Consider the following 27120-nt stretch of genomic DNA (forward strand, 5'->3'; position numbering starts at 1 on the left):
AAGTTTAAGACCCATTCCTATTCGCAAGGACGACGAGGTGCAGGTCGACTGCAACCTTCTCCTTCGGAGCTGCGGCACAAATACAACGTCTACTCCATCCCCATCCGCAAGGACGACGAGGTGCGAGACGACTGCAACCTTCTCCTTCGGAGCTGCGGCACAAATACAACGTCTACTCCATCCCCATCCGCAAGGATGACGAGGTGCAGGTCGACTGCAACCTTCTCCTTCGGAGCTGCGGCACAAATACAACGTCCGCTCCATCCTTATCCGCAAGGACGACGAGGTGCAGGTCGACTGCAACCTTCTCCTTCGGAGCTGCGGCACAAATACAACGTCCGCTCCATCCTTATCCGCAAGAACGACGAGGTGCAGGTCGACTGCCACCTTCTCCTTCGGAGTTGCGGCACAAATACAACGTCCGCTCCATCCCTATCCGCAAGGACGAAGAGGGGCAGCAAGCAAAGTCCATCCGAAGGTAAACACAAGCACATTCGGAGATAAACCAAATTCAGATAAATACTAAAAGGTTCCAAGCAGCGAATCAAAGGTACTCGGGCACCAAGCCCGACGGTGTTTAACGGTTACAGAAACCACTCAGCATTCCGAGGCAAATTTAAAGCGTATCCAAGTTTCATAAGATTGTTCACTCGGCCGGAGGAGGGCTGGCAGGCTCCACAAACGAGTCCAGATCGATCCCATCAGCGATCCGAGTAGCGGCAGCAATGAAAGTCTCCATGAAGGACTGGAAGTCGTGCTTTTTGGTGTTAGCGACTTTGATCGCAGCCAGCTTGTCTTCACGAGTCTCCTTGCAATGGACTAGCATCAGGGACAGCGCCACATCAGCACCACACCGGGCGGAGGATTTCTTCCATTCTTACACTCGGTCAGGGATCTCGTTCAGTCGAGTCATCAGAGATTCCAGATCATTCTAAAGCGTTGCCCCCGGCCAAAGCGTCGAGTCGATTCGAGAGACAACCTCCTTCAGGCGTGCGAGGTAGCTTGTGGCGCTGGCGATACGGGACTCCAGTCGGAGCACGTTCATCGCAGTTTCGTCGCAGATCGGGGAAGCGATAGGGTCCAGACCCGTCTCGACCCTTCCAGTTTCTTCGTCAAAGTCTTGACAAAGTTCTGCAGCCAAAAGTCAGTTCAATCAACCGAGCAAAATCCGATGGCAAGCATCAACACAGTCGGATTAAAAGAAATACCTCCCAGCACGAGATAAGGCTTCTTGGCGAGGGTCCTCAGATAAGCTTCTATGTCGTTCCTCTTGCGGATCGCAGACTCCAATTTTTGGTTCAGGGCGACCTTATCCTTCTTCAGGCTGGTCACTTCGCGGTTAGCTTCATTAAGACAAGATGTCAGTCTAGTCACCTCTCCTTCAAGCGTTCCGACTGAAGCAAGCTTCTTGTCTGCGAGAACGGTTTTGTCTTGGGCTGCTTTTTGCGCAGCGGCGAGGTCCGAGTCCTTCTTGTCCAGAGCCAACTTCATTTTCTCTGCAAAATAAATAATCGAATCAAAAAAGAGATCAAAGAGATATATTGAAGTTCAGTCGGTAATCAGTTACCTTCCATACCAGCGGCCTCGTCTTGAGCTTTTTTCAGATTTTGCTGAGCCAATTCCAAGTCTAAGTTGAGTTGTCTCTGCTTCTCTTCGAGTTCGGCAAACTTGGAGATAAGAGTACAAGACTTCTGCAGGAGGCAAGAGACAGATCAATCGATAGGTTCGAAGGCAGTTCATTTTCGAGTGAATAAAACCTAAAGAAGTGGACAACAAGTTGTTCAAACCCCAGTCGACTGCCAGCAGTCGACCACAGTCTCGGGGACTACACCCAGTGGGTGCACTTGGCGTGCCCCCACCGGTTCTGATCCCACTCGACCGGGCCGCCGGAGTCGAGTGCAAGGAGTAAAAAAAGAGAGAGAAAGAACAATTGCGCCGTCAAGAAAGAAGAACTCATACCACAGTTGACTGCCAGCAGTTGACCGCGGTCTCGGGGACTACACCTAGTGGGTTCACTTGGCATGCCCCCACCGGTTCTGATCCCACTCGCCCAGACCAAGTGGAAGAGCGAAACTACCAAAAACGACAGCAACACCCAGTGGGTGCTCTAATTCAACGCGAACAACAAGAGATTATGCAGAAGAAGATTTTTCAAGAACAAAAACAGTCGGAAAGTCTACTCACCTGGACGTTGGCCCGAAGGGCGGCACTAGCGTCGTAGGTAGCCTGACTGCTCTCGTGTACTATCTTCACCCGCTCCATCATCATATCAGCCTGTCGGATGGCTTCCGCAGCCGCTTCCGACTGGTTGTCTGGCACGGGGTAGCTGGTGAAAAAATGTGCAGACGATCCGGGTGCGGCTGCTTGAGGCTCCGTGGTGTGGAGTTGGATAGTTGAAGGAACCACAGGCGTGGTCGACCGCGTGGGATGCCCACTCGGCAAGGGTGCAGCGAACGTCATAGTGGCCCTGCCCGTATCTTCAGCTTGACAGACGGGAGGCGTTGTAGTTGGTTCTTGCCAAGCCACCCTACCAGCTGTTACCTTCTTGCTCTTCCTAGGCTTAGGAGCCACATCTTCGTCGTCGTCCGGAAGGTCAATGATGTTGGGTGGAGCTGCAAGGCAGAACATTTGACCCCAAGTGAACCACTCGACCCTAAAAGGATCAAGAATCGAAATCGCAAGAGTTCATACATGGGTTAGAGGTTACCGCATCCTCCATTTCCTCGTCCCGGTACTGGTATGAAGAGGTCCCTGACGTAGCAGCACTGCAAAGGCCCGCATTCAATCGGTTACACCCAGTTAATCGAATCCACATAAAGGACAAGTCAGATGGTTACCCGGAGATAGTAGGAACGGTCACTTTGATCCGAGGCAAAGCTTTGGGCGGTTTGGAAGAGACGGCTTTCGGCACTTTCGACGCTGGAAGCAGCGCGACCTTGGAGTGCTTTGGAGGCTTCTCAGTCGGCGTCGGGGAAGACGTCCTGGGGCGCTTCGAGGATTGCCCGATCGGCGCAGCCACCAAGTCCGGAGCGCGTGCCGAGTCATGAGTGTGCTTGGACCTCCTCTCCCTGCGAGGAGGCGAGTCGACTTCTTCCTCATCGGTCGACTCATCGCTCTCCTCGTCCTCCTCGGCTTCCGAATGCTCCTCGCCGCTCTCGCCCCGCTCCCTTCTTCTTCAGTGCCGGGGTCCTGCACACCGTTGGGCATCGAGTACATTTCAATGAGGTCCTGAAAGGATAACAATCAAAAGACATTCAGTCGACCACAAACGGGACATCACGTGGTGAATCGGAAAGATACTTGATAAAACAGAAATATACCTGCTCCGGCTGGCGCGAGTTGTCGAATGGAATCACCCTCCTGGATCCCCGAGGGTTGTCTTTGTTGCCAGTGATTCCCCTCAACCAGTTCTTCAAGATATCCTCGCTAACCTCCTCCGGGTGGATCCGAGTGGTATCCTCGAGCCCAGAGTACATCCACATCGGATGATCGCGCGCCTGAAGAGGTTGGATGCGTCGACCGAGAAAGACCTCCAGCAGATCGATCCCGGTCACTCCATCGCGGACAAGCTGGACGACCCGTTCAACCAGCTCCTTGACCCGCGCCTTCTCTTCTGGAACTACCTTAAAGGGAGCAGGCTTCTCCACTCGAGCCAAGAAAAAAGGAGGAAGTCCAGTCGACTGGCCAGGGGTTGGCTGATCCTTGCAGTAAAACCAAGTCGACTGCCAGCCCCGGACCGAGTAAGGAAGGATCATCGCTGGGAAAGTACTTTTGCTCCTCATCTGGATCCCCAGACCATCGCACATCTGGATCACCCGCGTCCTCTCGTCACTCGACTTGGCCTTTTTGACCGACTCGGAATGGCAAGTGAAGATGTGTTTGAAAAGCCCCCAGTGCGGTCGGCAGCCCAAGAAGTTTTCGCACATGGACACAAAAGCGGCCAGATAGACTATGGTGTTCGGAGTGAAATGGTGGAGCTAAGCCCCAAAGAAGTTCAAAAAACCTCGGAAGAAAGGGTGGGGAGGCAGTGAGAATCCGCGATCTACATGGGTTGCTAGGAGGACACACTCACCCTCTCTGGGTTGCGGCTCGGTTTCGTCCCCCAGGAGCCGGGCCGACTTGTGGGGGATCAATCCCCCCTCCACCAGGTCGTCGAGGTCGTCCTGTGTGATTGCCGAGCGGATCCAGTCGCCCTGGATCCAGCCCGCCGGCAGGCCGGACCTCGACGAGGATCCGCCCCGGCTGGTCTGCTTGCCCTTCGCCTTCGCGGTCGCCTTCTTCGCGCGTTCCAGCGCCGCCGTCTTATCCTTCCCCATGGTGGCGGATCGAGCTCGAGCGGAGGTCCGGCGACGAGGCGGGAGCGAGAGTGGCGGAGAGATCGGGAGAAAGAGAAGAGAGAATGGGAGCGTGCGGAGCAGAGGCCTGGCCCGAGACCTTTTATAAGGCCTTCCACCGAGTGGCTGACTGGTGGACCCAAGCGATCTAAACAAATCCCGCAACAGTCGCGCGCGCAGTACGTGGCGAAAAAGGTGGCGCGAGGATCGAGGAGACTTGCCTAATCCGTCCCGATAACCTCGGTTCCTCCCGTCTGGCGCACTTCCCAAAATTTGAATCCCGCGAGATCTGCGGAGAGCAGAACAACCTGTCAGACTGAAGACAAACACCCTCTACATCATCATTCGGAATTCCACCATGAAAGTTCACTCGACAACAACCAAGAATGGACCAAGGCGATTGAGAAAGGAGTCAACGTCATCTCCTCAACTCATTGTTTCGGGACAAGGCATATTCATAGCACAAAGAGTGGGTCGGAAGTATTCTCAACCCCTTCCTCACTCAAACCCTGATCCATTCGGGGGCTAATGATGAAGCTATGTACCTAGGGTAGGGTCATGGACCTGTCCAGCATACCCTCCCCAAGGACATCTTTACAAAGAATTAGAAGCAGTCGAAGAGAAATCATCATCCACTCGACCGCGGAGATGCGCTCACTCGACCACCTTGAAGACACTCGACCACCAGAAGATGAGGAATCCTCCACTCTGCAACGGTTAGGACTTAAACCATAGCATTATGAGCATTTATGACATTTTACTATAGACGTTAGCAGTAACACCTTTCCTTTATGAACATTGAATCCTGTGTAACGGAGGGGAGCTCGGGTCCTGGCGCACTCTATATAAGCCACCCCCCTCCTCTGGGACAGGGGTTCGCACTTTTTGGTAAACACACACACACACACATATATATAATCCAGTCGACTGCCTCAGGGCACCGAGACGTAGGGCTGTTACTTCCTCCGAGAAGGGCCTGAACTCGTAAAACTCGTGTGTACAACTACTCCATAGCTAGGATCTTGCCTCCTCATACTTACCCCCATTCTACTGTCAGTCTTAGATCCACGACACCGATCCCGTGCATGCTGCGCCTCTCTAGTCGACTGCGCCCGGCTCCCCTGGATTGTCTGCGCCCGGCTCTTCTCCTCCTGATGAGTCGCGCACCACAGATGATCCCCATGACATCGTTGTCTCCCCCTCGGGATTGCCGAGATCTGCTGCTTCGATGGAGGCTCCCCCTATGGGATCTTCTGTGCCCGTTCCAGCTCACTCCGTTCTTCCGCATACACGTCTACAAAGTGGTACACTACAACCTGGTAATTATAAAACAAAATATGGGCTGGTTGCTGCTGTTCCTACAGGTGAACCCCGCACTGTTCATGAGGCTCTTGCAGATCCCAAGTGGAAACAAGCCATGGATGATGAATTTTTTGCTCTCCAGACAAACCATACCTGGCATCTTGTTCCTTCTCGTCCAGGTCTTAATGTGATTGACTGCAAATGGGTGTTTCGCATCAAGAAAAAGTCAGATGACACTATTGACCGCTATAAAGCACGCTTGGTTGCAAAAGGTTTCAAACAGAGGTATGAGCTTGATTATGAGGACACTTTTAGTCCGGTTGTTAAAGCTGCCACTATTCGCCTTGTTCTCTCCATTGATGTATCCATAGGCTGGACCCTTCGTCAACTAGACGTAAAGAATGCGTTTCTTCATGGCGTTCTGGAAGAGGAAGTCTATATGAAACAACCTCCTGGGTTTGTAGATCCCCACAAGCCATCTCATATTTGTCGACTGGACAAATCTCTGTATGGACTCAAACAGGCTCCACGAGCATGGTATTCTAGCTTGAGTTTTAAGCTTCAGGCTCTTGGCTTTGTTCCATCAAAGTCTGTCACTTCCTTGTTCATTTACAATCAGCATGCCACAGTTATCTTTGTTCTTGTCTATGTTGATGACATCATTGTCACAAGCTCCTCTCATGCCGCAGTCATGGCTCTTTTGAAAGATTTAAATTCTGAATTTGCTCTTAAAGATCTTGGTGATTTGCATTATTTTCTTGGAATTGAGGTCAGGCCGAACAAAGAGGGTGGTCTTCATCTTTCTCGGGAAAAGTATACCACTGATCTTTTGAGAAAGGCAGGGATGCAGAGTTGTAAACCATCACTGACACCTTTGTCCAGTTCAGAAAAACTTTCTCTTACAGAAGGTGTGCCCTTGAGTCAGGAAGATGGCACTAAGTATAGGAGTTTGGTGGGTGAGTATCTCACACTCACCAGGCCTGATATTTCATTTGCAGTTAATAAAGTATGTCAATTTATCCATGCACCTACCTGAGCTCACTGGACTGCTGCCAAACGTATACTGAGATATGTGAAACATACTTTGAATGTTGGACTAACATTTACCAAGTCATCATCTACTCTTGTCAGTGCGTTCTCTGACTCTGACTGGGCAGGTTGCTTGGATGACAGGAGGTCCACAGGAGGCTTTGCTATTTTCTTTGGTCCTAACTTGATTTCTTGGTGTGCAAAGAAACATGCAACTGTGTCACGTTCCAGCACTGAGGCAGAATATAAGGCATTGGCAAATGCTACAGCAGAAATTATATGGGTTAAGGCTATGCTCAAGGAGCTTGGGATACGCCATACACAAACTCCATGTCTTTGGTGTGACAATATTGGAGCAACATATCTTTCTGCTAACCCTGTTTTCCATGCAAGAACCAAGCACATTGAAATTGATTATCACTTTGTCAGAGAAAGGGTTGCTAGCAAGGAACTGGAAATTAGGTTTGTTCCTTCTAGAGACCAAATTGTTGATGGCTTTACAAAGGCCTTGGCTACAAAACAGTTTGAGGAGTTCAAGCGTAATCTGAACTTGAGGCGTTCAGATTAAGGGAGGGTGTTAACCAATATTGTTGTCAGCGCATCAAGGGTATTGTTAGGAGGTAGTTAGTCAGATAACTTACCTCTGTACTCTATCTCTATCTCCTTCCCTTGTATATCTCTTCCGTATGGTTAGATTGTAACCACCAGATCCCTTGTACTCCAAGTCATATCAATACAAATACATGCGGGTCACCATGTTACGGTGATTGGGACGCTTAAACCATTCTTAACACCACACAGCCGACCAAACAGGATTAACATTTGAGGTCCCTTCACTACTAATAATTTTTGAACCAAACTGGTGTTCCCATTCTGAGTAGTAGGCTGACCGAACAGAAAATGAGTGTGATTTGGTCCTATGCCATGCTACAAAATCCTCATTTAGATGCACTGATAAAGGAATTCTCAAAATTATTTCTGCATCAATTGAAAGGAAAATAATCCTGATAAGTTCCACATCCCAGGCTCCTGTATTAGGATCAATCAACTCATTCACCGTTCTTAGTAACACGTTCCCTTTTCTTGTGTGGATCATCCTTGTTGGACTCGAAGGTACCCAATGGTCCTATCAGATATTTATTTTCTCACCGGAACCAACTCTCCAAATGTGGCCTCTCTTGAACGTTTGTAGACCAGCGACGATACTCTGCCATGTAAAAGATGATCCCTTTTTTGGCCCTGCCTTTAAAATATTTCCATCGGGAAAGTATTTTTCTCTTAAGACAGTAGCACAAAGAGTGTACGGATGCGTTATCATTCGCCAACTTTGTTTCGCTAGCATGGCTAAATTAAAAGCATGGAGGTCCCGAAACCCCATACCTCCTTTATCTTTTGGAAGACACATCCTCCACCAAGCTAGCCAGTGCATTTTCTTCTCTTCCTCTGTATCCCCCCACCAAAAGGCCGCCATTGCATCCGTGATTTCTTTACATATTTTCTTTGGAATTTTAAAAACAGTCATGGCATAAACTGGGATAGATTGGATAATTGCTTTCAAAATAATTTCCTTTCCTCCTAAGGACAACAACTTTTCCTTCCAACCTTTAAGTCGATTCACAACTCTTTCAACGAGATGAGAGAAACTATCACTCCGGTCCAAACCCACCATAGATGGAAGACCAAGATATGTGTCAGAGATTGCTTCCGTCATTATGTTCAGTTCTGCACAGACCTGAGCTTTGATAACCACATTCACATTTGGGCTAAAGAAGATACTACACTTCCCTTCACTCACCAATTGTCCAGAACTTGCACAGTATTCATCCAATACCTGTCTCAATGAGGTTGCATTATTCATATCCGCTTTCATAAGGATTAGGGAATCATCAGCAAATAGTAAATGAGAGACTGATGGTGCATTTCTGCACACCCGAACACCTTCAATGCCACGAACCTCCTCTTTATGAGACAAAGCACTAGATAAACCCTCTGCACACATAAGAAATAAATAAGGTGATAAGGGGTCCCCTTGTCGGAGCCCCCTTGTAGGGGTAAATTCCTCTGTTTCTTGATCATTATACCTCACTTTGTATTTAACCGAGGAAACACAAGCCATTAAAAGCTTCACAAACTCCTTATCAAATCCTAGTCTTTCCATCATCCTCTCCAAGAATATCCACTCCACACGATCATAGGCTTTGTGCATATCAAGCTTTACAGCACAATACCCCTCCTTTCCTTTCTTTTTATTTTTTATAGAATGAATGCATTCATAAGCTAGCAAAATATTAACCGTAATCAGTCGGCCTGGAACGAAAGCACTTTGCACTGGGGCAATAATATCATCAAGACAGAGCTTAAACCGGAAGGCTATCATTTTAGAGATCACCTTATAAAGAACATTGCAAAGACTTATCGGTCTATATTGGGTGATCATGTCTGGGTTATCCACTTTTGGGATAAGAACAATGACTGTGTCATTCCATCCTTCATGAATAGCCTTGTAATTAATAGCATCAAGAACTTCAGTAGTTAAAGCATCACCAAGGATGTGCCAACATTTTTTAAAAAAGATAGCATGCAATCCGTCCGTACCGGGAGCTTTCAAATCGCCAATGGAAAAAAGAGCTTTTGTACCTCTTCAAGAGTATATGGTTTTAGCAGAGCTTCATTCGTCTGCGTCGTTACCCTCCGATTCACCTTTTCAAGCAAACTAGGATCCGGTTCATCAATCTCGGTGGAGAACAGGCCCGCAAAATATTGGGAAATTAGCGGGTTTAAGTATGCGGTACCCTCCCGCCAAACGCCTTGATCATCCTTCAGCTTGCCTATCCGGTTCCTTAGTTTCCGAGCAGACGCAAACTTTTGGAAATATGACGTATTTCGGTCACCGAACATGAGCCAGTTTATACGACTCCTTTGAGCCCAGTGAATCTCCTCCATTTGCAATAACTGTTCCAGCTCTTCCGCAAGTTCCTTTTGTTTTGTAACATTTTCCTGAGAAAGCACATCCCTGGAAACTTGCTCTAATTCTCTCTGTACCTTCTTAATTTTCTTTGAAGATTTACGCAACACTGTCTTGTCCCACCGATGAAGTTGTTCATGAACATACGCCAAACGGCCTGCAAGCCCAATGTTCTGCTGCTCCGGCCCTGAAGACTGCCAAGGTTCTTCTACCACCTCTCTGAACTTTTCTTCTCTCAGCCAACGTGCCTCGAACCGGAGGACTGATCTTTCCACGGGTTCTTGGACCACTTCCTCATGCAAACTCATAATTATTGGTCTGTGATCCGACTTGTTATATTCCAAATGTTCCAGAACCGCGATAGGAACATTTGATTCCAGCCATCATTTGCGAGAGCACGATCTAGCCTCTCCCTGATCAAAGCTCTATGCCAGGTGAATTTATCACCAACGAAACCATGGTCAGACAAGTTACACTCTTCCACTGCATCCCTAAAAGCCTTCATAAATTGATCTGGGCGTTCATTGCCCCCTTCCTTTTCAAAAGAATACATTATCTCATTTAAATCACCGATTACCATCCATGGCATGTCACCAATTTTTCTCAGGTCCCTCAGCCGGCTCCAGGTCAGGTGTTTATTATTCCATCTCGGTTCTCCATACAGCCCTGTAAGCCTCCAAAAATTATCTACCCACTTCCAACGAACACATCAATGTAATTGTCGGTTTTATCACGCAAAGAAACAGCAAATTCCTTCTTCCAGAACAAAATTAAGCCACCGCTCCGGCCATCGCTCCGAACAACAAGCTTGTGATCCATCTTCACACGACGACGAAGACACTCGGCAGGATATTCATCAAGGTGAGTCTCCATCAAAAACATAACATCAGGACACCTACGCTTCTGAATGCTCAAAAGCGCACGCACCGCCGCAGCTTGTTGCAAACCGCGGCAATACCAGCTCATGATCTCCATAACTAGTATGAAAAACGTTCTTATATTTTAGGACAGAGGGAGTACAATTCTATATAACCCTGAGAGGTCAACTGGGCCGGCCCAGCAGCGAACATTCTCTCCCTGTAGTAGTGAAACAGTAATAGTGGAAAATCCAAAAACAATCAGCACGTAGTGGAATTTGAACACAAACCTTCTACTCTCACAGAAACAGCCTAACCACTTGATCAAGCAAGCTCTCTGTTGGCTAATTTGCAGCGCCGCTTAAAGAACTATTACCACCGTCCAGGATTTCAAGGGCAGTCAGGCATGAGTGCGCGTACGTTATTTGAAGACTGCTCCTGAAACACGAGACTTTCTCTCTGAGGCGTTGCAACGAGCCGGCATGCAGGAGCGATGGCTGGATTATAATTAATTAAGTAATATAAGCGACGAGAGTGGCTTTTTGACATATGGGAGCGCGCTCTTGGTTTTAAAATGTGATTTAAACATATTTTGAAATATCAAAAAAATTCCAAACAAAAACCTGAGACGTACAACTCGATATTGTACATGCTCACAAAGTCGTTTCGCGAAAAACTGACAGCTTGTGTGTCGTGTGTGAAAAAGACAAAATCCGGTGTTAAAAAATAATTTTCACAAGACATCATTTTGAATTTTTACCCAAGCAACAAAAATGTCGGTTTTCTCAGAAACTTGACGTGCACACATATAATGTCAAAATGTATGTATCAAGTTTTTGTTTGAAATTTTTTCACACTTTAAAAAAAAAAATTTGCGTGCAGAAGCACGCACTCCCGGGAGCATCAACAAATTTCCGTATAAATGATGTCCTATATTAGGCTAGTCATAGTGGGGAGTAAATTAGACTAGTAACATGCATATGTTACAAGTCTATGTTAGTACTTCATAGTGAGGAGTAACATGTACTCCCTCCGGTCCTATTTAGTTTGCGTTTAACTTTTTTCCGTTTTTCCCGCAATGCTTTGCGCGTGAGGCTTTTTCACCGCTTCTTTCCAACTTTGCCCCTCCACTTCGTTGGGCGCATTTCTCAAAAAAAAACTTCGTTAGGCGCTGTGCTTCGTCGTCCTATCACTTCACCTTCTCATCTCTGTATGGATCGAGATCGGAATGGATCCACTTCTTTGGGCGTTGTGCACACAGAGGATGGCGAGCTTGCGGACCACAGCGTGCTCTCGGCCGATGGCATCCTGACGGCGGCGGCGTGCACGCAGAGGACGACGAGCTTGCGGACCACGGCGTGCTCTCGGTCGGTGGCATCCTCACGACGGCGGCGTGCACGCAGAGGACGACGAGCTTGCGGACCACCGCGTGCTCGCGGCCGGTGGCATCCTCACGGCGGCGGCGTGCACGCAGAGGTCGACGAGCTTGCGATCCACAGAGTCCTCACGGCCGGTGGCATCCTCACGGTGGCGGCGTGCACGCAGAGGACGGCGAGCTTGCAGACCACGGCGTCCTCGTGGCCGGTGGCATCCTCACGGTGGCGGCGTGCACGCAAAGGACAGTGAGCTTGCTGACCAAGGTGTCCTCACGGCCGGTGGCGTCCTCGCGGCAGTCGGCGTGCCCACCGAGAACGGCAAGCTTGTGAAGGACGGCGTGCTCATGGTGGGCGGCCAAGAGGAGAAAGACGGCGTCGTCTAGTTGGACGCGAAGGACAACATGCAGAGGAAGTGGACAGGGACAGCGTCCTCTGACGCTTGCGTTGTAAGGGCATGCACTCACGGAGGACGACGCTCGTGTAGGACTGATGCGCTCACGGAGGACGGTGATCCATGCATGCTCGTGGTGAGCAAGAGAAGTGCCGCGAGACCGAGGAGAAGTGTGCCGTTTGGTCTCTTCATAGGACTTGATTTATAGAGTGGTTCCCTTAGTTTCGGAGGGAATTCCAAATCCGTGGCGGCAAGCTGATTTTTGCAGCTAATTTTTGAAGCTACTCCATGGCGCCCTGCTTGGTTTAGGAGGGAACTGAAATTTTGCGCTGGAGAAAGAGATAGAGCGTCCGCATGCAGCGCTGGGAACGAAGCGAGTAGGGAGGAGAGCCAATCAAGGTTGCATGCACATTTATTAGTACCAGCTGATCTCATTCATGCGCGTAGGGCCACAGGGGCAATCTCGTCCAGAAAACAACCAGCAACCCACGTCTTGGTATGCGAGTTTGCTCTTAGGCCGATCATAGTGGGGAGTAAGAGCAGCTCCAACGGGCTGATCCAAACGGACGGCGATTTCGTCCGCTTTTTGTCCGTTTGGGTCGATCAGAGGGACACGGGTGTCCGCTTCGGCATTTGGGTCGGCGCCTGCGCCCAACGCTGGCCGATACCCAGGCGTTAAAAAAATGAACGCATGCATATTAAAAAAAAGAAACAGCTTTAATTAAACATTAAAGCCGGCCACGAAGGCCGGTGAGAGTCCACGCGTCCACATATTTGCATTTTAAAAAAAACAGCCTAAACTACGAGGCAGCGCACTGCCCTAGGCGGCGGCGGCGTCGTCCTCGGGATTCATGAGGTCGATGAGCATCGGCGCCGGCCCGGCCCAGGCGAACGCCGTGTTTCAGAGCGCCGCCATGTCGAGTTGTGTCGGCGCAGACAGTGCCGGGGCGGGGGGTGTGCGGCCGCCTATGCAGCCGCGGCCTGGCGCGCCTCCTCCTCGGCCTCGCGCTGCTCCTCGTCGAGGTCGTGCTCGAGCATCTCCTCGTACTCACCGCGACGGCGCTCCTCTGCCAGCCGGCGCTGGCGCCACATCTCGAGTTACGCCTGCTCCTGCGTCGCGTCGCCCCCAGCCAAATCGGTGGCGCGGACACCCACCCGCGCACCACTCCATTCCAGGAGTAGCGCGCGATGGGCTCGGGCTCCGGCTTCGGCTGCGGCTACGGCTCCGGCTTGATGGGGGATGGCGGGGCCACCGGCGGCACCACGTTGTCGCCCGCCGCGGAGAGGGCAAGGGCATGCGCCATTGCCGCCTCGTAGCGGGCCTCCTCTTCCGCCTCCGCCGCCTCCGCTCTGCGCCGCTCGTCCTCCTCGCTCTCCTGGTAGACGGCCGCAAGGGCCGCCTGGTAGGCGTCCTCCGCCGCCTGGTCCTCCTCGCGGACGACGAGCGGTGTTGGCCTCCGGTCGACCTCGCGCACACCTCGTCACCTCGCCTCCTCGTGCTTGAAGGCGAACCACCTCGCCCAGTTGGGCGAGTCGTTTTGCGTAGGCCTTGTTGAGGCGTTGCTCCGGCATCAGCAGCGCCCGCCGGCGCCGCACCTCCTCCGCGTGAGCACGAGCCGTCCGCGGCGCCGCCGGCACGGGAATCCTATCTAGATCCAGATGCCAGTCGTGCGGCAGCGTCACGTCCGGATACGACAGAGGCTGGCGGTTCTGCTAGTGCCACTCCGCCTGGTGCACTGGCACGCTGACGCGCTGCCTCTGCCGGCGGAGGTGGGAGGAATTCGGAGGGGAAAGGGGTGGCGGGGGATTTGCCCTTGGCCTTGCTGCCGCTGGCGCCGGAGAAGAGGCCCATCTCGCTGTGGTTGTGGTGACTAGGGTTTGCTGGCGACGAGAGAGTAAAGGTGGGCAGATGTGGACGGTGAGTATGGATGAGGACGGCCCCGCCGCACGGTCGGCTTAAAAATGGACGAGCGTCGTCGCCGACGCGTGGGCCCGTCGTCATAAATTAAGCTGACCGTGTGGGCAACGGGTAGTTGGACGGCTGCCATGTGGGAACGCGGCGGATAGCGAGAAGGCGCGTGAAGCGTCCGTTCGGCGTCCGCGCCGACGCATTTGGGGCGCAAATTTGGGCCGCAAATGCGTCGACGCGGACGCGACGCGGACGTGATTTAGGTTTGGGTCGGCGCGTTGGACCGCCACTTTTGTTTGCATCGACCCAAACGGACGCAGGCGGACCAAATGGGTCGGCCCTTTGGAGTTGCTCTAACTTATAATAATGTCATGCATATGGCACTAGTCTAAGTTACTACTTTTATAATGCAGAGTAATATAGTAGTAATTGCTTTACTTATTAGCTCATAGACTCATTTTGACTCGGAAAGCACTATGTTACAGTAACATACTATTATGTTATCACAAGCACCTCTTTCCTCGTTAAATACTTGTCACATAAGTAAAATTGTCTTGGGATGTGTTAAGTTAATATCTAAGTTATCCCATTATGGCTAGTCTTCGGCTGGTCGTAATGGTAGTATTATAGTTAGTATCATACATGTCAATTAGGCAATTTTGATGAGGTATCATAGCATTAAATGGAGAAAGAAATGGTAGAGTACGAAAAAAAATCTTATAAGACCCGGTCGTACGAAACGAAATTGGAGACCCCGTTCCTTGCCTGACACCTGGCAATACAAATCTTAAAGCAGCCCACCCTTTTCCCACGTTCCACTCCCTGCCTTTTCAGCTTCTAATCTGAATCATCTTCCTAAATCATCTAAGTCTTTTGCATCTCGCCGGCGGCAGCACAGCAAGATGATGCGGCAGCACAACTCAAGTGTATACACTAAAAATTTCACAAGATTCATTCACTTGCAAATCAAATTTGTCTACACAACAGGACACATTTTCTTCCTGAATAAAATTCAGAAGAACTAGATGAAGTGGCCTTTGTTCACGGTTTTACAACTCAAGCCACACACCAATAATTCACAGAGCAACTGATTGAGTCGTCCAGCTGAACCCCAGCGCGGAGACGCATCGGAGTAACACAACGGCGGCGAGATGCTTAACCATGCAGCATGCGCAGTGCGTCGGCGGTGCCGCGAGTGGTGGCGTCGAGAAGCATCACTGTTGCCGGCGGGGACGTGGGTCACGAGCAACGGAGTAGCGCCCGTCATCGACGAGATGCATCGGCATGGCCGCGAGTGATGGGGCTGACGAGATCCGCCGTGGCCGGTGAGAACAAGCAGCTGGGCCGATGCAAGACCTCGTCGCCGGCAACGGACATGTAGCCACGAGTATGGGAATTGCGCCCAGCAATGAGTAGAATGCCCTTGACCGGATGGGGCGAGCAGCCGAGGTCATACCGGCGGCGGCGGCAGGAATTTGGGGGCGGTGGAGACGAGACTGGAGAGTTGGGCTTTAACCAGGCGGACGGGATAAGATTAATTAATACTCCCTCTGTTACAAAATAAATGACCAAACTTTATACTAATTTTAGCACAAAGTTAAGTCATTTATTTTAAAACGGAACGAGTACGTACGTACTCTACTAGAAACGGGCTGAACGGCTTTAAGATTTGTATGCCACGTGTCAGGCAAGGAACCGGGTCTCCGGTTTGCTTTCGTATGACCGGGTCTTATAAAATTTTCTGTCGTAGAGTATTATATTATGGGAAAAGAATTTTATAAGACCAGGTCTCACGCGAGACTCATCCTGATGGATGACACGTGGCATTCACAAATCACAAAGCATCCTTCATTTCTCACTTAAAATGGAGGGGGGAAAAGATTAGATGCTTTGTGATTTGTGAATGCTGTATCATAATAAATGCTATGCTGTATCATAATAAGTATTGTGAATCTTCTGGAAGGTTCCTGGCTTGTTTTGGGAACTATCTAAAAGGTTCCTAAACTGATTTGTCGTATTTTTCAGCTATAGTTTTGTCTCTATTTTTTTCATTTTTGTTTCTTTTCTGATTTTATGTTTCCATTGGAATGTGCTTATGTGAACATTTAAAAAAATTCAGAATTTTGTTCTCATTTTTTAATGTATTCGTATTCAAAATGTGCTCCAAATTTTCAAAAGAATGTTCTCATTTTAAAATATTTTTCACTGATTTAGAGAAAAAATTGTGCATTAAAAAAAGTTCATCGATTTCAAAAAATGTTCGTGTTTTCAATTTTATTTTGGAATTTCGAAAATGTTTATGTTTTAGAAAAATCACAGAATCTAAAAAGTATTCGTTATTAAAAAATTCACAATTTTCAGTGAAGCGTTCAAGAATTAAATGTGCCGCTTCTTGATGTTTATAAAATGTGTGCGCTTGTTCACGTATCAGGTTGGTTGCTGGTCGAGTGGCTAGCAGCACTATTACGCAACGCTTTGGTCGCAAGATTGAATCCCTGGCAGCACTTCTTGAGGGGGGTTGTACCGAAGCGGAACTCTCATCGCAATGCCCATAATCATTCTTACGGTAAGAATCATGGCACCAGCCAGTTCTAACAACCGCTGAAACTAACAGTGGCATGCTCTCGACCAGTACCGGAAGGTAACAAGGCCCGGCAAGCAGATCCGAGCACAGAAGGGGTCTGTGTGGAAGTAACACTTTGTAATGCTGAGATGTTTCAAGAAGGGAGAAGAGATGTTCCCCTCGATCTCGCAGTCCTCCATCCTGAGATGAATTAGGGTTGGATAGCCCGAGAAATCGACCGTGTTGGCTTAATGGCTTACACATACACCGTCTCAAGCTCCAGCCTTGTGAGGTGCAGGGATGCGAGAGGGACGTTGGGGAGCCGCTGGGGGTCGTCCGGTGCCTGTAGATGCCACGGGTGGTGCGCATCGCCAGCAGCGCACGAGGCCCGCGCATGGCGGCGTGCCGGAACCACATGTTCACGTGCGCCTCGTGGGCCGGCAGGAACGCCTCGAAGCCGAAGTCACGGTCGTCGAGGTCGAGCTCGAACGAGTCGAGGCGCGCGATGGGGTCGCGGCCGAGGAGCAGCTTGTGGACGAAGTTGACGAACCACGCCGGGTTGGCGCACCGCTTGACGCCGGTGACGCACAGCGCCGGGGCGGATTTCCAGAGGTGGCGCCAGCGTCGCGCGAGGACGGTGGTCCGCACTAGAGGGGAGGAAGGAGAGCACATGGTGGAGAAGCTTGTCGTAGAGGGCGCTGATGCGGTCGGCCCCGCTCGCCATGGACGCCTTCTTGGTCTGGCGCCGCTCCACAGATGCGAGGTCGCGCATCACGGAATATACCATAACACAATCGAGCACATACGGGTTATAGTATATTCTATGGTGAAATCGGCGCGAACACGGACGGGAAAACACATCCACGACCAACATAAGATTTGGGGACTGACGACTATACCTCAGTGCCTGAAATTTTTTCATCCATCGGTCGCTTTCACATAAAACCGTTAGATCTTGATTCAATGATTCAAAATAGATTGTAGAACTGTACATCGTCTTCCTCCATGCCGGCCTGATTTGTAGAAACAAACAACAACAAAACAATAACACATATAATTAGTGTTATTTTAGTAGGGAAATCTAAATTTTTTGTAATTAAACTTACCATGAATTGTACTCGAGTTCTCCGGAAAAGGAGTAAACGGCTTTTTAGAGTGCAACATAAAAGCACTCATGCACACACAAACACCACCACAGGCATATACTCAGGCTTTATCGGAATATTCTATCATAACGAGACACACAAATGAGGCAGACATGGGTTCTTATCTCTGCTGGGCTAGATGTACAACCATTCTCCTAAGTCCTAACCACCCAACCAATTGATTATCAGATTGTTACATACTCTGTTTCTTTTATAAGGTGTACTGTTTTTTTAGTCAAAAGTTAAATTTTTGCACCTTCGACTAAGTTTATGAAAAAAATTCAAGATTTACAATACCAATTATTAGATACATCAGAAAATGCATTTTCGCATTGTTATTCAGTATTGATATAAACTTAGTTAAAGATATAATAGCTTAACTTCCTCCGTTTAAAATAACTTTAAATAATTAATTTATATTATAAAAAGGGAAAATAGAGTATGATTTGTTAGCCCTGGTTGACGTGTAGTACTTGACATCGATGTGATTATTGAATGGAATTTCCTTTATCGACGATGAAACCATGACATTCCATTCTACTTGGTTCTTGAACCAAACACACTCATAGTTAACATTTTGACAACATCGAGTACTAATGCCACTGCTAGGGTATGTTTGGCCAGAGGGATGAGAATAGGTGGGTAGGGGATTGGCGCCACCATATGATTGGCTATTTAAATAATCAAAGTTGCATGTTTGGCCAGATGGGTGAGACGAGTCCATTTTTTATGTTTGGTTGAAGAAACATGAATATATATATGTTATATATATAGTTAAATAACTAGAGACACGAGGGTGAAAATTCTATGTCCGGTCTTCATTGCTTGTACTTGGCGATGTGGAGCTTACCCAGCCCTTCTTTTTTGGGTGCAAACCCACGATATGATCTATATGGTTCGATCCGACGATGCAGACGTTCATGCATCATTTATTTATTGAAGGTGTCATTGTTGCGGAACACATTCCTGCAATGGACTGTTCTCCTTGCCTTGACCGCTTGAATCCATGGGTCTTTTTCTCCTTGCTTTGTTTTCTTTTTCTTGTTGACGATGCACATTCTGTTGGGTTTCGTAGTAATTTCAAAAATTTCCTACGCACGCGCAAGATCATGGTGATGCATAGTAACGAGAGGGGAGAGTGTTGTCTACGTACCCTCGTAGACCGACTGCGAAAGCGTTGACACAACGTAGAGGAAGTAGTCGTACGTCTTCATGATCCAACCGATCAAGCACCGAAACTACGACACCTCCGAGTTCGAGCACACGTTCAGCTCGATGACGATCCCCGGACTCCGATCCAGCAAAGTGTCGGGGAAGAGTTCCGTCAGCACGACGGCGTGGTGACGATCTTGATGCACTACAGCAGCAGGGCTTCGCTAAACTCCGCAACAGTATTATCAAGGAATATGGTGGCTGGGGGCACCGCACACGGCTAAGGAATAGATCACGTGGATCAACTTGTGTGTTCTAGGGTGCCTCTGCCTCAGTATATAAAGGACTAGAGGGGGGAGGCTGGCCGGCCAAGGTGTGGCGCGCCAGGAGAGTCCTACTTCCTCTGGAAGTAGGATTCCCCCCCCCCAATCCTAGTTGGAATAAGACTCCTTGAGGGGGGAAAGAGAGAGAGGGGGCCGGCCACCTCTCCTAGTCCTAATAGGACTAGGGGAAAGGGGGGAGGCGCACAGCCACCTTGGGCTGCCCCTTTCTCCTTTCCACTAAAGCCCACTAAGGCCCATATAGCTCCCGGGGGTTCCGGTAACCTCCCAGTACTCCGGTAAAATCCCGATTTCACCCGGAACACTTCCGATATCCAAACATAGGCTTCCAATATATCAATCTTTACGTCTCGACCATTTCGAGACTCCTCGTCATGTCCCCGATCTCATCCGGGACTCCGAACTCCTTCGGTACATCAAAACTCATAAACTCATAATATAACTGTCATCGAAACCTTAAGCGTGCGGACCCTACGGGTTCGAGAACAATGTAGACATGACCGACACACGTCTCCGGTCAATAACCAATAGCGGGACCTGGATGCCCATATTGGCTCCTACATATTCTACGAAGATCTTTATCGGTCAGACCGCATAACAACATACGTTGTTCCCTTTGTCATCGGTATGTTACTTGCCCGAGATTCGATCGTCGGTATCCAATACCTAGTTCAATCTCGTTACCGGCAAGTCTCTTTACTCGTTCCATAACACATCATCTCGCAACTAACTCATTAGTTGCAATGCTTGCAAGGCTTATGTGATGTGCATTACCGAGAGGGCCCAGAGATACCTCTCCGACAATCGGAGTGACAAATCCTAATTTCAAAATACGCCAACCCAACATGTACCTTTGGAGACACCTGTAGAACTCCTTTATAATCACCCAGTTACGTTGTGACGTTTGGTAGCACACAAAGTGTCCCTCCGGTAAACGGGAGTTGCATAATCTCATAGTCATAGGAACATGTATAAGTCATGAAGGAAGCAATAGCAACATACTAAACGATCGGGTGCTAAGCTAATGGAATGGGTCATGTCAATCAGATCATTCAACTAATGATGTGACCTCGTTAATCAAATAACAACTCTTTGTCTATGGTTAGGAAACATAACCATCTTTGATTAACGAGCTAGTCAAGTAGAGGCATACTAGTGACACTCTGTTTGTTTATGTATTCACACATATATTATGTTTCCGGTTAATACAATTCTAGCATGAATAATAAACATTTATCATGAAATAAGGAAATAAATAATAACTTCATTATTGCCTCTAGGGCATATTTCCTTCAGTCTCCCACTTGCACTAGAGTCAATAATCTAGTTCACATCGCTATGTAATTAACACCAATAGTTCACATCTTTATGTGATTGGTTCACATCTTCATGTGACTAACACCCAAAGGGTTTACTAGATTCAATAATCTAGTTCACATCGCTATGTGATTAACACCCAAAGAGTGATCATGTTTTGCTTGTGAGAGAAATTTAGTCAACGGGCCTGCCAAATTCAGATCCGTATGTATTTTGCAAAATTCTATGTCTACAATGCTCTGCACGGAGCTACTCTAGCTAATTGCTCCCACTTTCAATATGTATCTAGATCGAGACTTAGAGTCATCCAGATCTGTGTCAAAACTTGCATCGACGTAACTTTTTACGACGAACCTTTTTGTCACCTCCATAATTGAGAAATATTTCCTTATTCCACTAAGGATAATTTTGACCACTGTCCAGTGATCTACTCTTAGATCACTATTGTACTCCCTTGCTTAACACAGTGTAGGGTATACAATAGATCTGGTACACAGCATGGCATACTTTATAGAATCTATGGCTGAGGCATAGGGAATGACTTTCATTCTATTTCTATCTTCTGCCGTGGTCGGGCTTCGAGTCTTACTCAATTTCACACCTTGTAACACAGGCAAGAAACTTTTTCTTTGACTGTTCCATTTTGAACTACTTCAAAATCTTGTCAAGGTATGTACTCATTGAAAAACTTATCAAGCGTCTTGATCTATCTCTATAGATCTTGATACTCAATATGTAAGCAGCTTTACCGAGGTCTTTCTTTGAAAAATTCCTTTCAAGCACTCCTTTATGCTTTGCAGAATAATTCTACATTATTTCCGATCAACAATATGTCATTCACATATACTTATCAGAAATGTTGTAGTGCTCCCACTCACTTTCTTGTAAATACAGGCTTCATCGCGAGTCTGTATAAAACTATATGCTTTGATCAACTTATCAAAGCGTATATTCCAACTCCGAGATGTTTGCACCAGTCCATAGATGGATCGCTGGAGCTTGCATATTTTGTTAGCACCTTTAGGATTGACAAAACCTTCTGGTTGCATCATATACAACTCTTCTTTAAGAAATCCATTAAGGAATGCAGTTTTGTTTATCCATTTGCCATATTTCATAAAATGCGGCAATTGCTAACATGATTCAGACGGACTTAAGCATATATACGAGTGAGAAAATCTCATCGTAGTCAACACCTTGAACTTGTCGAAAACCTTTTGCGACAATTCTAGCTTTGTAGATAGTAACACTACTATCAGCGCCCGTCTTCCTCTTGAAGATCCATTTATTTTCTATGGCTTGCCGATCATTGGGCAAATCCATCAAAGTCCATACTTTATTCTCATACATGGATCATATCTCAGATTTCATGGCCTCAAACCATTTCGCGGAATCTGGGCTCATCATCGCTTCCTCATAGTTCGCAAGTTCGTCATGGTCTAGTAACATGACTTCCAGAACAGGATTACCGTACCACTCTGGTGCGGATCTCACTCTGGTTTACCTACGAGATTTGGTAGTAACTTGATCTGGAGTTACATGATCATCATCATTAGCTTCCTCACTAATTGGTGTAGTAGCCACAGGAACAGATTTCTGTGATGAACTACTTTCCAATAAGGGATAAGGTACAATTACCTTATCAAGTTCTACTTTCCTCCCACTCACTTCTTTCGAGAGAAACTCCTTCTCTAGAAAAACTCCGAATTTAGCAACAAAAGTCTTGCCTTCGGATTTGTGATAGAAGGTGTACCCAACAGTCTCCTTTGGGTATCCTATGAAGACATATTTCTCCGATTTGGGTTCGAGCTTATCATGTTGAAACTTTTTCACATAAGCATCGCAGTCCCAAACTTTAAGAAACGACAGCTTAGGTTTCTTGCCAAACCATAGTTCATATGATGTCGTCTCAACGGATTTAGATGGTGCCCTATTTAACGTGAATGCAGCTGTCTCTAATGCATAACTCCAAAACGATAGTGGTAGATCGGTAAGAGACATCATAGATCGCACTATATCCAATAAAGTACGGTTATGACGTTCGGACACACCATTATGCTGTGGTGTTCCATGTGGCATGAGTTTGTGAAATTATTCCACATTGTTTTAATTGAAGACCAAACTCGTAACTCAAATATTTTACCTCTGCGATCATATCGTAGAAACTTTTATTTTCTTGTCACGATGATTTTCCACTTCACTCTGAAATTCTTTGAACTGTTCAAAATGTTTCAGACTTATGTTTCATCAAGTAGATATCCCCATATCTGCTCAAATCATCTGTGAAGGTCAGAAAATAATGATACCTGCTGCAAGCCTTAATATTCATCGGACCACATACATCAGTATGTATGATCTCCAACAAATCTGTTGCTTGCTTCATTGTTCCGGAGAACGGCGTTTTAGTCATCTTGCCCAAAAGGCATGGTTCGCAAGCATCAAGTGATTCATAATCAAGTGATTCCAAAATCCCATCAGTATGGAGTTTCTTCATGCGCTTTACACCAATATGACCTAAACGGCAGTGCTACAAATAAGTTGCACTTATCATTATTAACTTTGCATCTTTTGGTTTCAATATTATGATTATGTGTATCACTACGATCGAGATCCAATGAACTATTTTCATTGGGTGTGTAACCATATAAGGTTTTATTCATGTAAACAGAACAACAATTTATTCTTTTACTTAAATGAATAACCGTATTACAATAAACATGATCAAATCATATTCATGCTTAACGCAAACACCAAATAACACTTATTCAGGTTCAACACTAATCCCAAAAGTATAGGGAGTGTGCGATGATGATCATATCAATCTTGGAACCACTTCCAACACACATCGTCACTTCGCCCTTAACTAGTCTCTGTTTATTCTGCAACTCCCGTTTCGAGTTACTAATCTTAGCAACTGAACTAGTATCAAATACTGAGGGGTTGCTATAAACACTAGTAAAGTACACATCAATAACATGTATATCAAATATACTTATGTTCACTTTGCCATTCTTCTTATCTGCCAATTACTTGGGGTAGTTCCGCTTCCAGTGACCAGTCCCTTTGCAGTAGAAACACTTAGTCTCAGGCTTAGGACCAGACTTGGGCTTCTTCACTTGAGCAGCAACTTGCTTGCTGTTCTTCTTGAAGTTCCCCTTCTTCCCTCTGCCCTTTTCTTGAAACTAGTGGTCTTGTCTACCATCAACACGTTTTTCTCGATTTCTACCTTCGTCAATTTCCGCATTACGAAGAGCTTGGGAATCGTTTCCGTTATCCCTTGCATATCATAGTTCATCACGAAGTTCTACTAACTTGGTGATTGTGACTAGAGAATTCTGTCAATCACTATCTTATCTGGAAGATTAACTCCCACTTGATTCAAGCGATTGTAGTACTCAGACAATCTGGGCACATGCTCACTAGTTGAGCGATTCTCCTCCATCTTTTAGCTATAGAACTTGTTGGAGACTTCATATCTCTCAACTCGGGTATTTGCTTGAAATATTAACTTCAACTCCTGGAACATCTCATATGCTCCATGACGTTCAAAACGTCTTTGAAGGCCCGATTCTAAGCCATTAAGCATGGTGCACTAAACTATCAAGTAGTCATCATATTGAGCTAGCCAAACGTTCATAACGTCTGCATCTGCTCCTGCAATAGGTCCGTCACCTAGCGGTGCATCAAGGACATAATTCTTCTGTGCAGCAATGAGGATAAACCTCAGATCATGGATCCAATCCGCATCTTTGCTACTAACATCTTTCAACACAATTTTCTCTAGGAACGTATCAAAATAAACACAGGGAAGCAACAAAGCGAGCTATTGATCTACAACATGATTTGCAAAATACTACCAGGACTAAGTTCATGATAAATTTAAGTTCAATTTAATCATATTACTTAAGAACTCCCACTTAGATAGACATCCCTCTAATCCTCTAAGTGATCACGTGATCCAAATCAACTAATCCATGACCGATCATCACGTGAGATGGAGTAGTTTTCAATGGTGAACATCGTTTATGTTGATCATATCTACTATATGATTCACGCTCGACCTTTCGGTCTCCGTGTTCCGAGGCCATATCTGCATATGCTAGGCTCGTCAAGTTTAACCTGAGTATTCTGCGTGTGCAAAACTGGCTTGCACCCGTTGTAGATGGACGTAGAGCTTATCACACCCGATCATCACGTGGTGTTTGGGCACGACGAACTTTGGCAACGGTGCATACTCAGGGAGAACACTTCTTGATAATTTAGTGAGAGATCATCTTATAATGCTACCGTCAATCAAAGCAAGATAAGATGCATAAAAGGATAAACATCTCATGCAATCAATATAAGTGATATGATATGGCCATCATCATCTTGTGCTTGTGATCTCCATCTCCGAAGCACCGTTATGATCACCATCGTCACCGGTGCGACACCTTGATTTCCATCGTAGCATCGTTGTCGTCTCGTCAATCTTATGCTTCCACGACTATCACTACCGTTTAGTAATAAAGTAAAGCATTACATCACGATTGCATTGCATACAATAAAGCGACAACCATATGGCTCCTGCCAGTTGCCGATAACTCGGTTACAAAACATGATCATCTCATACAATAAAATTCAGCATCATGCCTTGACCATATCACATCACAACATGCCCTGCAAAAACAAGTTAGACGTCCTCTACTTTGTTGTTGCAAGTTTTACGTGGCTGCTACGGGCTTAAGCAAGAACCAATCTCACCTACGCATCAAAACCACAACGATAGTTTGTCAAATAGACTCCGTTTTAACCTTCGCAAGGACCGGGCGTAGCCACACTTGGTTCAACTAAAGTTGGAGAGACAGTCGCCCGCAAGTCACCTGTGTGCAAAGCACGTCGGGGGAACCGGTCTCGCGTAAGCGTACGCGTAATGTTGGTACGGGTCGTCTCGTCCAACAATACCGCCGAACCAAGTATGACATGCTGGTAGGCAGTATGACTTATATCGCCCACAAATCACTTGTGTTCTACTCGTGCAAATAACATCAAACCATAAAACCTAGGCTCGGATGCCACTGTTGGGTTTCGTAGTAATTTCAAAAATTTCCTACGCACACACAAGATCATGGTGATGCATAGCAATGAGAGGGGAGAGTGTTGTCTACGTACCCTCGTAGACCGACTGCGAAAGCGTTGACACAACGTAGAGGAAGTAGTCGTACGTCTTCACGATCCAACCGATCAAGCACCGAAACTACGGCACCTCCGAGTTCGAGCACACGTTCAGCTCGATGACGATCCCCGGACTCCGATCCAGCAAAGTGTCGGGGAAGAGTTCCGTCAGCACGACGGCGTGGTGACGATCTTGATGCACTACAGCAGCAGGGCTTCGCCTAAACTCCGCTACAGTATTATCGAGGAATATGGTGGCTGGGGGCACCGCACACGGCTAAGGAATAGATCACGTGGATCAACTTGTGTGTTCTAGGGTGCCTCTGCCTCAGTATATAAAGGATTAGAGGGGAGAGGCTGGCCGGCCAAGGTGTGGCGCGCCAGGAGAGTCCTACTTCCTCTGGGAGTAGGATCCCCCCCCCCCCAATCCTAGTTGGAATAAGACTCCTTGAGGGGGGAAAGAGAGAGAGGGGGCTGGCCACCTCTCCTAGTCCTAATAGGACTAGGGGAAAGGGGGGAGGCGCACAGCCACCTTGGGCTGCCCCTTTCTCCTTTCCACTAAAGCCCACTAAGGCCCATATAGCTCCCGGGGGGTTCCGGTAACCTCCCGGTACTCCGGTAAAATCCCGATTTCACCCGGAACACTTCCGATATCCAAACATAGGCTTCCAATATATCAATCTTTACGTCTCGACCATTTCGAGACTCCTCGTCATGTCCCCGGTCTCATCTGGGACTCCGAACTCCTTCGGTACATCAAAACTCATAAACTCATAATATAACTGTCATCGAAACCTTAAGCGTGCGGACCCTACGGGTTCGAGAACAATGTAGACATGACCGACACACGTCTCCGGTCAATAACCAATAGCGGGACCTGGATGCCCATATTGGCTCCTACATATTCTACGAAGATCTTTATCGGTCAGACCGCATAACAACATACGTTGTTCCCTTTGTCATCGGTATGTTACTTGCCCGAGATTCGATCGTCGGTATCCAATACCTAGTTCAATCTCGTTACCGGCAAGTCTCTTTACTCGTTCCGTAATACATCATCTCGCAACTAACTCATTAGTTGCAATGCTTGCAAGGCTTATGTGATGTGCATTACCGAGAGGGCCCAGAGATACCTCTCCGACAATCAGTGACAAATCCTAATCTCGAAATACGCTAACCCAACATCTACCTTTGGAGACACCTGTAATGCTCCTTTATAATCACCCAGTTACGTTGTGACGTTTGGTAGCACCCAAAGTGTTCCTCCGGCAAACGGGAGTTGCAT

At 47.4% G+C, this 27120-nt stretch overlaps 1 pseudogene; it reads right to left on the bottom strand.

Moving 5' to 3' along the window:
• The window catches only part of LOC147976510 (uncharacterized), a 37230-nt pseudogene extending 19732 nt beyond the window's left edge, over nucleotides 1-17498 (bottom strand).
• Nucleotides 17499-27120: the final 9622 nt, after the last annotated feature.

This window comes from Triticum urartu, chromosome 4A (assembly GCF_056163025.1).
Source record: "Triticum urartu cultivar PI428250 chromosome 4A, HENAU_Tu73, whole genome shotgun sequence".
NCBI lineage: Eukaryota > Viridiplantae > Streptophyta > Magnoliopsida > Poales > Poaceae > Triticum > Triticum urartu.